The sequence below is a fragment of the Triticum aestivum genome, chromosome 2A (assembly GCF_018294505.1).
Source record: "Triticum aestivum cultivar Chinese Spring chromosome 2A, IWGSC CS RefSeq v2.1, whole genome shotgun sequence".
Taxonomy (NCBI): Eukaryota; Viridiplantae; Streptophyta; class Magnoliopsida; order Poales; family Poaceae; genus Triticum; species Triticum aestivum.
In genome coordinates, this window is record NC_057797.1 from 653705457 (window position 1) to 653710734 (window position 5278).

Below are 5278 nucleotides of genomic sequence, written 5' to 3' on the forward strand. Positions count from 1 at the left end.
CCGAGTTGAAGAATGCCCAACTAGGCAGGTTATTTGTTTCTTGTGTGAAGGAACTATGCACTACCCTGCCCAGTGTCATATTTACCCCAAGGTACAAGAAATTACCAAGCAGCAGAAGGAAGCAGCGAAAGAAGCCCTCGGGGAAAGTTTAAGAAAACCGGTGATGAAAGAAGATGTTGACGACCCTGATGGAGAAAGCCTAAATAGATTTTACTCCAATGCTTGCTATTCATGTGGAGAAGAAGGACATTTTTCACAGTATTGCACGAAGGAAAGCCAAGAGTATCTGGGAAACTTCCCGATGGAAGAAGTGGAGTTTGATCGACAAGAGATAGAGGAATTGATCGGAACAGAGAAGTCAAGGAAGAGAAAGAGCATGTATCCCCAGAACAACCCAATTTCTGCAGAAAAGGACCTAAGTCAAATCACTTGTTACAGGTGCAAGGATTTAGGTCATTATGCTAGCAAATGCCCAGCAAGGGAGCCAAGAACCCGAGGAGCCAAGATAACCACCAGGAAGCCCCTGGATTTGTCTGAAGTCATTTTTTTTTGCTGCAAAGGAGTAGGACATTTTGCCAGAGAATGTTCAGACCTGAGGAGAGCTTGAGCAGAGTAGTTGAGATCTTGATATTGGAATAAAGAATGTAATAAAGTTGGAACACATTTTTAATTTCGTTGGGGATGTTGAGTTGAGTTGTGAAATGGAAATTGTAATAGCTCATGAAGCAATAAAAGTTGAGGTGTTTGGAATCTCATATGAAATATTATGAGTTGTTTGTTGATTGTGAGTGCCTCTCTCACTATGTCATCCAGACTTAAACCTTGAACCCATGGACAAGCTGACCCCAAACCTTTCCCTGAAAAATAACCACATTTCACCCAAGGAAATACATACAGTATCCTGAGTACCCCTTCTATCTTATACCTGTAGATGACAACCCTTTATGAGTCTTTTCTGAAGGGCCCAGAAACGATCATGACCCTAACCAGTGATCAGGATTACCCGAAGATCCTGAAGGACATGATGAAGCATATTAATCTTGAAGGAGATGCAGTCTACAAGGGTTATCCTTTCATGGAGAAGGGAGTTGAACTTTGGTATGTGGAGGTACACCTCCACCATGTAAAGAGAGTTTTCCCAAAGACTATGGGTCAATACTTTTTCATCTCTCGAGTACCACGAGCAACATTCTTCGACTCTGTTCATGAAGCTGCTATGGAAGCCATATGTCAGATTGGAGAAATACTAGAAGCAAGACTCCGTCACACTCAGGAATACCTGAGGGAGGTGCATGCAGAGATGATGGAGATGAAGATCATGGCCACCATAATGAAGCAAAACATCGATGATTTGAAGGATCACATCGCACAATTCTAGTGGGACTGAAGTATATTCAAGAAGGGCAAATGAATAAAGATGGAAGTAATGCTTGACCATACCAAACTATGTGGATGGAAGCTTTTGTAATAAAGTACTTTTGAAATTTGAGTTTTGAGTAGTGGTTAAGGATGTAATAAAGGATTTGATATGAAGAGAATATGGATTATGGATGAACCAGTGCATTTTTTTTGGCGATACTTGTCTATGTGAACACTTGAACAATGGAAAAGAAAATTCATTCCATAGAGTGGAGTTTGTACAAATGAGTTGGAGTTTGGTTTTGGTAATGATGGTTACCCCAAGAGTATGAAGTAATGAAGTACTATTGGATTTAAATGAGATGTAATGTTGGAATATGGAACAATAGTAGCTCCAAGGATGAGTTAAAGTTATGCAAGTGTTGAAGTGGGCCCATAACCCACAAGACCCAGGATTTGATAAGGAAACAAGCACAATCTTGTTGAAGAAAAAAATTCTGAAGGAAGCTGTGATTTCATCAGCAGACGTTCCATAGGAGGTTACGTAAACCCAAGAGTTGTGAAGAAGCGATAGAGATTTTGTTTGGCTTGCAGAACCAATGGATTTATTCAGACCCAGTCCATGGAGAAGAGAAGTTCTGCAATGCTTGTGAGGATGCCCAAGTGTTAGGAAACGTGATTCACTATCTGCGTATGTAGTAATGATTCAAGTACGGGATGGATTGGCCCCCATACCGAAGACTTCTATCATGAACTATCATATGTTGATGGAAAATCTGAGAGCCTTAAAACCGTAGAAAAGTGTCGACACGACAAACCAAAAGCCTTAGAATGGCAGGACGATGGAGACCCTGTACAGGCACCTATTGCCAATCGTAGGTTATGCGGTGAGGTTCAGCCCAGACCCATTTCGTCCAGGAGAAACTAAAAATTGTCGACCACCATGAGGTTTTCGATAGTTGTTTAGCATTGGCGCCAGACCTGTCAAGTCTCAGAAGGATCCTATTTTGATGCAAGGACTCCAGATTTTGAGGAAAAGGCCATGCCCTTACCAGAAGAGCACAAGTGAAGGAGTTATCTCGTAGAATATGAGAAGACCGACGCCGTTAATACCAAGGATGGAGTACATGAGTTTTTTTGGAACAGTAACCATGCTTCTAAGGGTGGTAGCACCCCATACCTTGTGTGGATTAATGGATTTTCAAGAAGACCCCCAAACCTAACCTTCTTTCTAGCCTCTCCGAATCTCGAGGACGAGATTCATTTTAAGGGTGGTAGTTTGTAACATCCAAAAATTCTAAATTTTGGAGTGTTATATTAAATAAATAACTATGATTGTTTGTTTGATTGTTGTGTGATTGATTGTGTGAAATTGAGTGGAAATTTTAAACTTTTGGAAGTTGCATGAGAGGGAATAAAAGGACGTTCCCAAAACTATCATCTTGAAATTTTCTTGATCTCCGTGAATTCAAAATCATTTCATTACAAAACCCTAGAGTGAAGATAATATGACTTCTTCCATTTAAAGAAATGAAGAGGGGTTCGAAAATGATTTGAATTTCCATTTGAAATATTTTAAATTTAGAAACTTTAAGCAACTCAATGAGTTTAGGAGGGAAGATAAAATGACGTCTTCATATTTGAAGAAAGAGAGCTGGAAGTTTCAAAGAAATAAATTGGAAGTCACTTTGAAGTGATTTGAAACTCATTTACATTTGAAGTTGTTTGAAATTCCAAATTCAAATCCAATTGGGAGTTATTTGAGTTTCTATTCAAAATATTTTTCTCCTAAAAATAAATAAATGGAAATAAGGGTAAAATGATTCCCTTCAATAGAAAATTAGGAGAAAACAAATTTGAAATCATTTTGCTATTTTAAAAATGAGTTTTATTGATTTTAAATATAATAGTAGCATTGTTTGAATTTTATGATTTATTTTGGATTTTATTTGAACTTGAAAAATAGTTCATCTTATTCGGGGTATTTTCCTGAGCATTTTGGTATATAATATGCCTATGTAACTTTTTGTTTTATTTTTATTTTTATTTTGCTCTGTTGTAGTTTTTGTTCTATAACAAAAAAAGACACGCACCCGCGCGCAGGCCCAGCCACCGCTGGCCAGAGCCGGCCCACGGCCATAGCAGGCCGAGCCAGGCCGCCCCCACGCCCGAAGGCCACCACACGCTCGCCCGCCTGCCTCTTCTTCTCGCTCGCACGTGCGCTCGCTGCCAGATGGGCCCCGCCCGCATCGTCCCCAACCTCCCGCTCGCTCTGCTCGGGATAGAGCACGGGCTCGTGCTCTCGCAACCACCGACGCCATTGCCCGGGATAAGGCCTATCCGTCACAACCCAGAGCCCCTGACCTCGCCTATTTAAACCCCGGAGTCCCCCTCTGTTCATTCAGCCCCTTCGCTAGCCCTCTCACCACTCGTGGCCGCTGCCCCGTTGTTTCGCATCTCGCCGGAGCCGGAGCTTCTCGTCGTCGTTTACGTCGCTGGTGGCGCACCCAAACCCTCTTATTCTTTGTCAATCAACTTGCCTCGCCGTCCCGCATCTCGTTGACATGTTGCTTTGCCCCTAGGTTCGCCGGAGACGCCGCCTCGATGACCTGCGTCCTCGCCGGAGCACGGAGATGCCACCCTTCGCTCCGCCCGTCCGAGTCATCCCGACGCGGCGCCGTCGCCACCAACAAACCTCCCACGTCGTGCCAGTCCCGTTCGTCTCCTCCCCCGCTGCCGAGGACCACCGCAGGCCGCCGCCCCGTCCGCCGCCTGACGCCAGCGCTGCCGCCCCTGTTCGCCGTTCTTGCTCGCTGTAAGCCGCCCGCTTCATCCCGTTCGTTTAGTTTTTCAGTATTAGATCGGTTTTGTTTTAGTTTGGTTAACCGCAGTTTTAGTTAAACCGGTCTCCGATTTTCTTTTTATTTAGCCGCGGTAGCTGTTTTCCTATTTAATGGTCGTTCGCCGTATAGCCACCGCAATGAACGCTGCTTGGCCAGCCACGAGCCGCCACGTGGCCAGGGACCTAGTTGATGTAGTTTTAATTACAGATTAGACCCTGAGTTTTCAGTTTAGCCCCTAAACTTCAAATGGTTGTATCTTTTTAACCATAGGTCCAAATTCGATGAAACCAGCGGCAAAATGTTCGTCTCGAATAGCTTTATCCAGAGAACCAACTTTGAAAACTTTTGGCCAATTTCAAATTTGAATTTATTCAGGTTTGTATTCAAACTTCAAATGGCCATGTCTCCTAAACTGTAGCTTCGATTGATGTGATTCTTTTTGCACCGTGTCACCGTTGCCAAACCCTATCGCTTGGACCTATCTCACGATAGTTTTCACATATTAGGATCTGTCCATAGTAGTTTTACTCGTATGATTAGTATGCACTGTGGTCCACGTCACAAATTTTGGCACCCATGCCCTATGTTGTTTTGTGCTTAGTATTTTCTTTTGATAGTTAAGTGTGTTGTGTGTTCATTTGGATTTTCTGAGTCTTTTCATGTTGCATGTTATTTGGTTCTCTGAAATGATTTCTTATGTGAGTGCAATGTTTGACTTTATAGATTTTCATCGGAGAGTGACGAATAGTTCTATTAAGTAAATTTCTGAGAGCGATATAATCTTCATCAACTATTACCAGGCAAGTACACATTTGACCATTCTTCCTTTTACCTATGTTTTTATTATGCACTTAGTCCTTTGAGGTAGGATTGCATGGTAGGATTTATTGTTGCTAGATGGCTATGCCGTTACCTAGTAGTTCATTTGAGGTAGGTCTGACCTATACATCCTTGTCACCAACGTGTAAGTTTATTTTTGCCTCGCCAAATGTAGACGTGGTTTGGGAAGCGAACATGGTGAGATATGAGTGACAACGTAGTAATCAGGACCAAGACTTGTAAATGAACTACCTAGG